The sequence below is a fragment of the Symphalangus syndactylus genome, chromosome 8 (genome assembly GCF_028878055.3).
Source record: "Symphalangus syndactylus isolate Jambi chromosome 8, NHGRI_mSymSyn1-v2.1_pri, whole genome shotgun sequence".
NCBI classification, from domain to species: Eukaryota; Metazoa; Chordata; class Mammalia; order Primates; family Hylobatidae; genus Symphalangus; species Symphalangus syndactylus.
In genome coordinates, this window is record NC_072430.2 from 11,691,465 (window position 1) to 11,704,854 (window position 13,390).

At 47.7% G+C, this 13,390-nt stretch overlaps 1 pseudogene; it reads left to right on the plus strand.

The window, feature by feature from the left end:
- The first annotated feature begins 12,763 nt into the window (after nucleotides 1-12,763).
- Nucleotides 12,764-13,178, plus strand: LOC129487338 (ATP synthase F(0) complex subunit C1, mitochondrial-like; annotated as a pseudogene).
- Nucleotides 13,179-13,390: the final 212 nt, after the last annotated feature.

A 13,390-nucleotide genomic window follows, 5' to 3' on the forward strand; every position in this document is an offset into this window, starting at 1 on the left:
ATGATACAATTGACAAGGAAATCTGGTTATTTCTGTAACATACAACACTTTAACACAATATCTGAAATTACAGCTGATAAAATTATACCAGGACATATCCAATTTCTAAGATTTCCATAAAATTTCTGAAGCATTCGTTATTAACATATCCAAAAATATAATTTAAAGATGTAGCATCAAATACTATTTGTTTTCCTCATAACTTTACTTATCAAATAAGCCCAATTAGACCAGGCACGGTGGCTCACACCTGTAATCCCAGCACTTTGGGAGGCTGAGGTGGGCAGATCACCTGAGGTCATGAGTTTGAGACCAGCCTGGCCAACATGGTGAAACTCCATCTCTACTAAAAATACAGAATTTAGCTTGGTGTGATTGCACACACATGTAGTTCCAACTACTTGGGAGGCTGAGGCACGAGAATCACTTGAACCCATGAGGCGGAGGTTGCAGTGAGCCGAGATCTCACCATTGCACTCCAGCCTGGGCAACAGAGTGAGAACTGTCTCAAAAAAAAAAAAAAAAAAAAAAAAAAAGGCCTAATTAGTTTAAAATCTGTTTTTTGAGACAAGCTCTTGCTCTCTCACCCAGGCTGGAATACAGTGGTGCAACCACGGCTCACTGCAACCTCCACCTTTCAAGCTCATGCTATCCCCCCATCTCAGCCTCCGGAGCGGTAGGGATTACAGGCATGTGCCATATCCCCTGGCTGATTTTTATTTTTTTGTAGTGACAGGGTCTCGCTAAGTTGCCAGGACTGGTCTTGAACTCCTAGTCTCAAACAATCCTCCCACCTTGACCTTCCAAAGTGCTGGGATTATGGGCATGAGCCACCATGCCCGGCCTAAAATCCAGGGGTAAGGCCATTCCAAAGCATCCAAGTTGACTATATTGAAATGCCCCCAATAGGCCACCTCAAGTATTTACTAGTGATCGTAAACCACCTTACCCACTGGGTAGAAGCTCTCCCCTTCCCACGCACAACAGCTAGTAATGTAGTCAAAGCCCTGTCAGAACACATCATATCCAGGTTTAGACTAATAGAGACCATTGATTCAGACAACGGGACACACTTTACCGTGCTCATTATTAAAGGGCTAACCCAAGCACTAGAAATAAAGTGGGAATACCATACTCCCTGGCATCCACCCTCACCAGGAAGAGTAGAAAGAATGAACCAGACTCTAAAAACCCACCTACCTAAATTAATTCTAGAAACCCGGTTACCATGGACTAAGTGTCTTCCCGTTGCCCTATTAAGAGTCTGAACTGCTCCCTGAAAAGCCATCAGCCTATCCCCTTATGAAATGCTTAATGGGTTGCCTTATTTAAGTTCCACTACTCACCACCCAACATTTGAGACAAAAGATCAGTTTCTTAAAAACTATGTATCCCGTCTGTCTTCTACCCTCTCCTCCTTTGAATTCCCAGTTCACCAACACCAGCCCCGAGATCACATTCTTATCAGAAGTTGGCAAGGGGAAAGGCTTGAACCCACCTGGGAAGTACCTTATCTGGTGGTCCTAATGACTGAGACGGCAGCTGGACCGCTGAGAAGGAGTGGACCCACCATACCCGAGTCAAAAAGGTCTCCCCCTCTCCAAAGTCACGGACGTCCATCCCAAGACCAATACCCACCAGAGTAACGTTAAAGAAAAAAGCTTAATCGTCCTGTCCGTATTTCCTCCTCTTTCCCGTAGCTACCCCACATCTCATTATTAATGTAACCAGGGCAAAGTCACCCCTAATCATTACTTTTGATGCTTGTCTTGTTATACCTTGTGGAGACTCGCCAAGTCAAAGGCAGCTCTCTACTTCAGAAAAGTATCTTTGCAAAAAAAAAAAAAAATTAGCTTTTTCATTAATCAAAGACATAATGAAAAACAATATGAAGCACAAGTTGTCTTGATGAAACACAAAAATCTTTGTTTTTCCTAAGCCAATTACTTAAAAGGTAAAAAAAAAAAAAAAAAAAAAAAACCTTCCAACCACCACCGCCGCGTCGGAACCCAGGCCTGGGGGGCGGTGGGGCCGCGTATGGAGTCCCCGCCCCCTGGAGCTGCCAACATTGCCAGCCCCACTGCCACGCTACACAGGTACCCCTGGGATGGCGTGAGCACTCCCCCAGCGATGGACCCATCTGTGACGCTGTGGCAGTTTCTGCTGCAGCTGCTGAGAGAGCAAGGCAATGGCCACATCTCCTGGACTTCACAGGATGGTGGGGAATTAACTCAAGCTGGTGGATGCAGAGGAAAGTGGCCTAGCCGTGGGGGCTATGCAAGAACAAGTCATCACGAATTACAACAAGCTCAGCCGGGCCTTGCCGTACTACTGTGTCTGGAATTGGTGGGTTCTTGGTCTCACTGACTTCAAGAACGAGGCCATGGATCCTCGCGGTGAGTGTTACCGTTCTTAAAGGCGGCATGTCCGGCGTTTGTTCCCTCTGACGTTTGGATACGTTCAGACCTTTTTCCTTCTGGTGGGTTCGTGGCCTCGCTGGCTCAGCAGTGAAACTGCAGACCTTCGTGGTGAGTGTTACAGCTGTTAAGAAGGAGCGTCCGGAGTTGTCTGTTCTTCCTGGTGGGTTCGTGGTCTCGCTGGCTCAGGAGTGAAGCTGCACACTTTCACCGTGAGTGTTACAGCTCATAAAGGCAGTGTAGACCCAAAGAAGAAACAGTAGCAAGAGTTATTACAAAGAGTGGAAAAAAAGCAAACCTACCAACCCGCGGAAGAGAACCCTAGGGCGTTGCCGCGGCTGGGTCAGGCAGCCTGCTTTTATTCTCTTATCTGGCCCCACCCACATCCTGCTGATTGGTCCATTTTACAGAGAGCCGATTGGTCTGTTTTACAGGGAGCTGATTGGTCCATTCTGACAGGGTGCTGATTGGTACGTTTACAATCCCTGAGCTAGACACAAAAGTTCTCCACGTCCCCACCAGATTAGCTAGATACAGATGTCAATTGGTGTATTTACAATTGGGGGACGGTGCTACACTCGTCTCCACTGTTTTACTTCCCCAAAATGGACCTTTTTTTTTTCTAAAGAGTCCCAGGGAATGGGGAATTGTTTCTGTAAATATATATTTTTCAAGATGAAAAAAAAAAAAAAGAAAAACCTTCCATAATCAAGAGCAGACCAATGTTCCAGAAAACTGTCACTTTAACAGAGAAGATCAAACTCCAGTTTCACATCAGCGAACTGTTAATATTAAAGCTAATTTTAATTAAACCTTATGAATAATTCCACCCAGGCTGGGCTAGGTGGCTCACACCTGTAATCCCAGCACTCCAGGAGGGTGGATCACTTAAGCCCAGGAGTTTGAGACCAGCCTGGGCAACATGGGGAAGCCCTGTCTCTACAAAAAATACAAAAAAAATTAGCCAGGTGTGGTGGCACGTGCCTGTAGTCCCAGCTACTTGGGAGACTGAGGTGGGAGCATTGCTTGAGCCCTCCCACCTCAACCTCCCTCAGCCTCAGTGCTGAGTGCCACTGCACTCCTGCCTAGGCAACACAGTGGGACCCCGTCTCAAAAATAAATAAATAAATAAATAAATCCGGCCAGGTGCACTGGCTCACGCCTGTAATCCCAGCACTTTGGGAGGCCTAGGCGGGTGGATCATGAGGTCAAGAGTTCGAGACCAGCCTAGCCAAAGTGGTGAAACCCCTGACGCTACTAAAAATACAAAAATTAGCTGGGTGTGGTGGTGGGTACCCGTAATCCCAGCTACTCAGGAGGCTGAGGCAGGAGAATCGCTTGAACCCAAGAGGCAGAGGTTGCAGTGAACCGAGATCATGCCATTGCACTCCAGCTTAGGCAACAAGCATGAAACTCCGTCTCAAAAAAAATAATGAATAAATCCAATCACAGCCGCCTTTGACCACATAAGATCCCTTTTCCACAATCCTTTTACAACTTTTTTTTTTTTTTTTTGAGACAAAGTCTTGCTCCGTTGCCAAGGCTGAAGTGGAGTGCAGTGGCGCAATCTTGGCTCACTCCACCTCCCGGGTTAAAGCGATTCTTGTGCCTCAGCCTCCCGAGTAGCTGGAATTACAAGCATGCACCATCACGCCCAGCTAGTTTTTGTATTTTTTGCAGAGATGGAGTTACACCATGTTGGCCAGGCTGGTCTCTAGCTCCTGGCCTCATGTGATCAACCTGCCTCAGCCTCCCAAAGTGCTGGGATTACAGGCATGAGCCACCATGCCTGGCCTCCTTTTACAATCTTTTTGTTTTAATGTATCAGCTGTTTTTCTTGTTGTTGTTGTTGTTTGTTTGTTTGTTTTTTGAGATGGAATTTCACTCTTGTTGCCTAAGCTGGAGTGCAATGGCGTGATCTCGGTTCACTGCAACCTCTGCCTCCCAGGTTCAAGCAATTCTCCTGCCTCAGCCTCCCAAGTAGCTGGGATTACCGGCATGTGCCACCATGCCTGGCTAATTTTTGGTTTTTCATTTTTTTAGTAGAAACAAGGTTTCACCATGTTACCCAGGCTGTTCTTGAACTCCTGACCTCAGGTGATCTGCCCACCTCGGCCTCCCAAAGTGCTGGGATTCCAGGTGGGAGCCACCAAGCCCAGCCTCAGCTGTTTTTTCCTACATTTTTCTCTCTCTTATTCTGAAACAGCCAGTCATTATCTTTCAGTACAGAATTTATTAATATTACTCCTTTTCCTTTAACAGAAAACATAACCTGGTGTCTTACAACTTTTCTTACTAAAATTACTCCCTGTATATTTTGCATACAAAATTTTTTTATTATTCTGATAGTTTTAATTACATATATTTTCAGAATTTTAATCCTTAGAAATTGTGAATTGTCTGTCACATACCAGCATTCTGTAGATTAACATTTCATAATTTTTTTTTTTTTGAGACAGAGTCTCGCTCTGTCACCCAGGCTGGAGTGCAGTGGTGCAATCTCGGCTCACTGCAAGCTCTGCCTCCCGAGTTCACGCCATTCTCCTGCCTCAGCCTCCCGAGTAGCTGGGACTACAGGCATCCGCCACCACGCCCAGCTAATTTTTTGTATTTTTAGTAGAGACGGGGTTTCACCATGTTAGCCAGGATGGTCTTGATCTCCTGACCTCATGATCCGCCCCCCTCGGCCTCCCAAAGTGCTGGGATTACAGGCATGAGCCACCACGCCCAGCCTAACATTTCATAATTTTTAAAAATGTGCTTCCTCATAGTACAGCTTCTCATGTTAATAACAGACCCAAATATGTTTAGCTTTTCAATACCATATAAAAACAAGATGCCAGGCCAGGCACAGTGGCTCATACCTATAATCCCAGCACTTTGGAAGGCCAAGGCAGGAGGCTCACTTGAGCCCAGAAGTTTGAGACCAGCCTGGGCAACATAGCAAGATCCTGTCTCTACAAACAAATTAAAAGTTAGCTAGGTGTTGTGGCCCATGCCTGTAGTCTTAGCTACTGGGAGGCTAAGGCTAGAGAATCGTTTGAACCCAAGAGGTTGAGGTTGCAGTGAGCTATGATCACACCACCGCACCCAGGATGGGTGACAAGTGAGACCTGGTCTCTAAAAGGTAAAATTTAAAATTTGTTTAACAGAAGAATAGAAACAGAATGTATAACTTCTAAATCAGAAGAAGAAAGATTAAGTGAGGAAAATAACTCCTAAAGAAATAGGAAAACGATTTAAAAGATACTCAGAAAAAGCAAGACAAATAGAAACACAAAATAAGGAGGTAGAAATAAATTTGAGTAATGAAAATAAAAAGACATGGACTACATTCTCCAGTTAAAAGATGGATGCTCTTAATCCAGCTATGTGGTTTTTCAAGAGACACACACAAAACAAAATGACACAGAAGAGTTAGGAAGGAAAAGATGGGAAAAGATAAACCAGGCACACACAAAAGTGAGTTTTGTGGCATTTTACTATCAGGCAAAATGTTTTGGGGAAAAGCATTAATAGCGATGTTTTAAAGGGCATGAAATACCGATTATTGTAATAACATCTAACACACTAAGCACTTACAATGGCCTAGGGGCTGCTCTCAACCCATTAGTTAAATTAACTCCCCGTTTTATAGGTGAGGAAAGCCAAGCACAGAGCAGTCAGGAAGAACTTTCTGAATTTTCATGTAAGCCATCTTTTCAATTATCTGCCTTATGATTCGTGCTTCCGAATTTTTATAACATTTTCCCTGCTCCAACATCAATAAGTAATCTTCCTTTTCTAGGATTAACTTTATAGTTTTGCAATTCACAGATCTATAATCTGGCTCAAGTCCACGCACATATGGAATAAGTGGTGAAGGCCCAGTTTCTATTATTCTCTGTATAGTGAGTCGATTTTGCCAACACCATTTATAAACAATCTTGTCTCATTGATTTGTGGTATTTCCTTTTTATCTTATATTAAGGGTATGTATGTGTGGTAGCAGTAAACATCGTTCATATTCACCAATAGCCAGTGGTTCTGTACTTCCAGCAGCACAGAGTTACTCCTCCCTCACCCCTTGGCCTTGTCATTCATTCTGGCCAATGATATTTGAGAAGCAATGTATGGAATTCCCGGGTGTAAGCATTCAATGGCCAGGATCCCTCTCCATTCCTAGCTTCCCTGCTATAACTGTGATGATAACCCTCTTAGTTCATAGATTTCTATCCTTCTATTTTTCAACTTGTGTCTTCTTTTGTTTTAATTATAAAGTTGCTCTTGGAGTGCTCATTTCTTTGTTTGTTCATTTGTTTGTTTCAGAGACAGGGTCTTGCTGTGTTGCCCAGGCTGGACTCAAATTCCTGGACTCCAGCAATCCTCCACCCCACCCCCTGAGCCTGAGTAGGAAGGGCTATAGGCAAGTGTCTGCCACTATGCCTAGCTTTGTCTTGTCTTAATTTTTGTTTAATTTCAATACAAGAATCTCTACTTTTTAACTGATTAGTTTAAGCCATTAATATTTATTGTGATTACAACTGTATTATGATTTAGTTCTATCATCAAAGTTATTTTTTATTTGTTTGTTTCTCCCACATTTCCTGTTTTCCATTGAATAGACGACATTTTCTTTTACTGGTTTAAAAAATCGTACTTGTAACTTTTATGGTGATTGTTCTTAAGATTAGTTTTAATTACCTTACTCATTTATTGAATGTATTAATTCATAAATATAATTCATATTTTCCCAACAAGATATATGCTTTAGCATAATCTTAGTTCCTTGATTAATTCCTTATCCTGCATCATACTGATATTTTCTGGAGTTTTGGTTATGGGTAATTGTAAACATATGATCAATTTTTCATTTTCCTGATATTATCTGTTATCAACAGCATATTATATAGGTATATATCATGATATTAACAATAACCTTTACTCGCTCTTACTTCCTGTATCTCTTGCAACAGCCCCTGGGATTTTCCCTTCGTTTGAGAGAACTTTTTCCTACAGTGTTTTCAATGTGGGTCTCTGTATAGCAAGTATTCTGAGGCCTCTTTTGCCTAAAAATGTTTTTATTATACCCTCACATTTGAATTTAAAAATTTGCTGGATATAAGATTATAGGTGTAGGTTGGCCACATGCCTGTAACCCCAGCATTTTGGGAGGCTGGGGTGGGAGGATTGCTTGCAGCTAAGAGTTCAAAACCAGCCTGAGAAACATAGGGAAACCCCATCTCTACAAAAAATTAAAAGATTAGCCAGGTGTGGTAGCACGTACCTGTGCTCCAGGTACTCAGGAGGCTGAGGTGGGAGGATTGCTTGAGCACAGGAGTTCAACGCTGCAGTGAGCTGTGATTGAGCCACTGCACTGCAGCCTGGGTGACAGTGCAAGACCCTGTCTCGGAAAAAAAAAAAAAAATAGTAGGTATGAAGTGAGTTTTTTTTGATACCTTAAAAATAATTTGTAGTCTTCTTGCATTGTTGAATCATGTTGAAAGGTCTGAAGTCGGTGTGATTCTTACCCTTTAACCATGACCTGCTCTTTCATTAAAACGTTCTCTTTCTTTTCAAAATTTTTTAAATTTTCCCTTTTTTTCTAATATTCTTCAATTTTAACATAATTATGACTAGGTACGGGTTTTCCTCATATCATCTTTTGGATTTCTGTGGCGTCTTTCATCCCTAGTGTTTGAAAATCCCTCTCATCTTTTTCTTCTGCTCTGTCCTCCCACTCACTTCTCTCCTCACATCCCTGTCCTTCTTCCTGCATCCCAGCTGCTCTGCCAGGATTCCTTCCCCTCGTCTGTCACTTCGCAGATTGTTTTCCTCGGCTGCGTCCGTCCTACTGAATTTCAGTTGCCACATTTTTCTCAATCATTATTTTGATGCCTGATATTCCTACTTAGTTCTTTGTACTCCCTGTTATTGCTGTCTATTGCTAATATCTTTCCTTAATTCTTCAAGGATGTTACCGCATTTGTCTTTAATTATTTGCCCAGAGGGTCTGATACTCCTGCTGCACACAAGTCATGCTGTGGAGGGCGCTGTTTTTTTCAGGCGCTGTTCTCTCCAGGCGTCTTGTTACTTCGGCCTGGGAGAGCATGTCCCCCAGAGGAGCTCAGTTCCTCTGTCTTGTGGTGTGGCCTGGGGAAGTGCTGAAGGCCGCAGCCTGGTCTGGGTGGGTCCTGGCAAGCTTTGGAGAGAGGAAGAGGGAGCAGAGAGGCCTCATCACCCTGGCTCAGCCGGTGAGCCTTCCTATTTCTTGCCCCACCACCAGGCTGCCCCCTAGCCGGGCTTCACCTTCCAGTCTCCATGATGGAGAAGGCTGGAGGGGGTGGTCTCCACAGTTGCAGCCCAGCCCTGGAGACGTGGACGGAGTGAGCAGGTGAGGGAATGGGAATGCGGCGGGTGTGTCCAACTGGGATTTTCCATGGAAGGTCTATCTCCAAAGGAACTAGAGGTGAGAGTGGGATGAGTGGGATGCAGAAACTGCGAGGGTCAGTGCAGGAACCTGAGGCTGTCAGCATCCGAGCTTTGCAGCCCAAGACCCAGCAAGGCAAGGGTCCGGCACAAAGGGAAGCTGTGTGCACCCAGCCGCCTCTGGAGGGGCAATGGTCTTGGGAAAGTTGTCAGAAGCAAAATGGAATCAAAATGAGAAAAAAAAAAACTGACGAAGCTCACGGAGCCGTGTTGGCCCACAGGTTCCCCAACTCCTCCCCACAGGGTTGCCACCACCAGGAAGCATCCAAAGGATGCCAGCAGCAGAGGCCCAGCTGCCCCCACCAAGTTTCACCAAGAAAAGATCAGTCACGAGAGCAGAAGGCAGGGAAATGGTTCCTGAGGATTCCCTCCGCCTCCCCGGGGCCTCCGCCACAGTCTGCAGCCCTCATCCCACATGGTGCCAAGACAGCATCCAGCCTGCCCAGGGCTCTGCAGCCCTAAGCGTTTGCCGCTAGAATCAATATGTCTTCCTATAAATGCAGGTTCTCCAGGGTGATTTTTTTCATTTTTTTGAGGCAGGGTCTTGCTCTGTCACCCAGACTGGAATGCAGTGGTGCAATCATAGCTCATTCCAGCCTCCACCTCCTGGGCTCAAGGCATCCTCCCACTTCAGCCTCCCAAGTACCTGGGACTACAGGTGCACACTACTATGACCTGATAAGTTTTAAAATTTTTTGTAGTGACAATGTATTGCCATGCTGCCCAGGCTGGTCTGGAACTCCTGGGCTCAAGCGATCCTCCTGCCTCAGCCTCCCAAAGTGCTGGAATTATAGGTGCGAGCCACTACACCTGGCCCAGAGTTTATTTTGTTTTTGTTTTTGTTTTGTTTTTGAGACAGAGCCTCACTCTTGTCGCCCAGGCTGGAGTGCAGTGGCGCAATCTCGGCTCACTGCAACCTCTGCCTCCCGGGTTCAAGTGATTCTCCTGCCTCAGACTCCCGAGTAGCTGGGACTACAGGGGTATGCCACCACGCCTGGCTAATTTTCGTATTTTTAGTAGAGATGGGGTTTCACCATGTTGGCCAGGCTGGTCTCGAACCCCTGACCTCAGGTGATCCGCCTGCCTCGGCCTCCCAAAGTGCTGGGATTACAGGCATGAGCCACCGCCCCCGGCCCAGACTTGATTTTTTATTAACTTTCTTTGCTCCTGGCAGGACCAAAGGCCCTCATATTGTGTTTCTCAAAGTGGGCTCTATGTGCATAAATGCATGGACATCATTTTACATAGATTCTATGTTATGTATCATCATAAAATTTTAATAGAAAAATGTATTCTCAAATCACCTAAAAGCGCCGGGTGCAGTGGCTCACGCCTGTACCCAACACTTTGGGAGGCCGAGGCGGACGGATCACGAGGTCAGGAGATTGAGACCATCCTGGCTAACATGGTGAAACCCCGTCTCTACTAAAAATACAAAAAATTAGCCGAGCGTGGTGGCATGCACCTGTACTCCTGGCTATTCAGAAGGCTGAGGCAGGAGAATCGTTTGAACCCAGGAGACAGAGGTTGCAATGAGCCAAGATCGCACCACTGCACTCCAGCCTGGCGAGAGAGCAAGACTCCGTCTCAAAAAAAAAAAAAAAAAAAATCACCTAAAAGCTGTGGAATAAGGAGGACACCTTAACTTATATGAAAATTGATCATCTGGGCCAGTTCTGAAGCTTGTCTCAATCCAGATTTGTCAGAAACTGGATCCAGTGAGCACCATCGCCCGCCCCAGACCCAGTCAGCCGAGCATGGGGAGAGCAAAGAATTTTGAAGTTTAAAGTGTGCCGTGAAGAACTCCTTTGTGTTGGATAAATAAGTTTAAATTATTTGAAATCTGGGTTTTTTATTTCTTGCTTTGGGTTTTGTGTGGGTTTTCTTGAGACAGGGTCTTGCTCTGTTGCCCAGGCTGGAGCGCAGTGGCACCATCTCTGCTTGCTGCAGCCTTGACCTCCTGGGCTCAGGTGATCCTCCTGCCTCAGCCTCCTGAGTAGCTGGGACCACAAGCACGCGCCACCATGCCTGGCTAATTTTTAAAATTTTTTTAGAGACAAGGTCTCAGTACGTTGCCCAGGCTGGCCTCAAACTCCTGGGCTCAAGCAATCCTCCTCCCACCTCAGCCTCCCAAAGTGCTGGGATTGCAGGGGTGAGCCACAGCACCCAGCCCTCAGAAATCTTTTGTAATGCCCAGTGATGTTTGTAATGTGTTGATAGCAGAGACCAAGTCAGGGTCCCTCGTTCCTGAACACAAGCAGGACAGAGTCCCAGCCTTCTTGCGGCAGATGTCACCGTGAGGCTGGGCCCTGGACAACAGTGTGAGTGAGATAAGCCGGGGAGCTTCGACTGGGCCAGGCTGTCGGGGCCTCGGCCCGAGTGTGACCCAGGGCAAGCCAGGGTCAGTCTGCGATGAGCGTCAAGGTTCAGTGTGGACCTGCGCTCAGGGCCTGGGACTGTGAGAGACACGTCAGTCAGAGGGATGAGGCTCTACTGCAGAAACAAACAGCCCCAAGAGCTCAGTGGCTTCAGCAGCAAAGGGTTGTCTCCTGCTTGGGCTTTGGTGGGGAGGTGGGATCCGCTCCAGGGGTCACTCAGGGCCCAGGCTGAGGCAGCCCCGCCTTCCTTAGCCCACCCCCTGCAACCGCAGCCTCTCCGGGCACTGCAACAGGGGAGATGCTGCTGGGCCATGGTCAGCTGGGAGGTGACACAAAGGTGGCGCAGGAGGTGATGCGGGAGGTGACATGCGAGATGATGCAGGTGATGGAGGTGACACAGAGCTGATGCAGGAGATGACATGGAGGTGACACACAGATGACACGGGAGGTGATGCGGGAGTTGACATGAACCCACTGGCCAGGCCGGGCAGAGGCAAGGGAGCAGATGAGTGTTCAGTGAGCAGAATCGGGCTCGGGTTCTAGTCAGGAGCATCAGCACAGCCTGGGGCTGGGGCAGGCTCAGCCTCTGGCCGAGCAGGGTCCTGTGGGGTCAGGATGGGGGCACCACTGGCAGGTCCCAGTCTCACAGCTGGGTCCGGCGGCTCCCTCCTCAAAGGGACCCAGAGCCGGGCTCGGGAGCTCCCTTGTGGCCATCTAGCGACACTGCACTCTCCGCCGGCGCGAAGGTCCAGAGGCTCCCGCCTGCCCCAGCCAGGTGGGGTTCTCAGGCAGGTGAGCTTTGTGGGTAGCCCCACTTGCCAGGAATATGTGTGCCCCCCACCTGCAGGCCAGCCTTGGCCACGGTCTAGTCCCAACATAATATCACTTGGTGAGGCCTACCCTGACCCAAGGCCTGCCTGAGTGGGGTCTCTCTGTGTGGCCCTGCCCCAACCTCCCTGCGTCACACTCCACCCCACGCACCTGTGTGATACCTGTCTCCCTCCAGGCGTGGAGCCTCTCCACCTAGGAGGCATCCTAGAGACGCCCCGGGGGGCGGGGGTCACTCAGGTGCACCCCACAGGTGCAGGTTTCAGGTGGGAGACCAGCACACACCTGCTGTGTGGCTCCTGCAGTGAGCACTGCCTCTCGGTGCTGTGGATTTGGCATCCGGTGCACAGGCCCACCCCACCTCACTATCCCCTCCAGGCCCACCAGCCATTTCTGTGCAACTTCTCGCAGCAGCCTTGAAAGTGTTCACTGTGGGAACACAGCACAGACCAGCTCTCCGGGAAAGCACCCCCTGGGGCGGATACTCATGAGGGCAGGAGAAAGGTTTCCTCGAGGCTCACGCAGTTTGAAACACGTTTCTGATGATCTCCACATTCAGCTTATTTCATAAGCAATGAGTAAAAGTGAGTCGGTCACCTTAGGTCACCTTCAGCCGGGCAAGTGCTGCGGGCCAGCAGGGGCTGCAGGGCAGTGGGAGTGCAGACTGAGAATATGCAGACCCCTGGGGCATTACCCATCTCTCCAGCTCTGGTCCGCTCCTGTACCAGGGGTCTAATCAGGCTGTGTCTGTCTCCTTCTTGAACAGCCCAGAAAATTCATCTAAACAGCCTTCCTACAGCCGCTTCCCACGCCAGGTGGCCAGGTGGCCAGGTGGGAGTTCCAGACCAGAGCTGTCTCCTGGGACGTTGACACAGCAGCCAAGTTTATTGGTGTTGGGGCAGCCCCCGTCGGTGTGGCTGGCTTAGGGGCTGGCATTGGAACAGTGTTTGGCAGCTTGATTGTTGGCTATGCCAGGAATCTGTCTCTCGAGCAGCAGCTTATCTCCGATGCCATTCTGGGCTTTGCTGTGTCTGAGGCCATGGGGCTGTTCTGTTTGGTGGTCGTCTTCCTCATCCTCGCCACATGAGGCTCCATGGGGGTCCCCTGCCTGTCCCTGCTGCCTGTCCCTACTCCACGCCATTCCTGGTGGTGGGGTGGGCTAAGCTTTACCATTAAACACAAGTTTCTCTCAAAAAAAAAAAAAGTTCTCCCCCACATAAACTTTACTATGAAGACCTGAACCACAGGCCGGTGCTCATCCATATCAAATTTCGCCAGTTGATGGCTTCCGTCATCGTG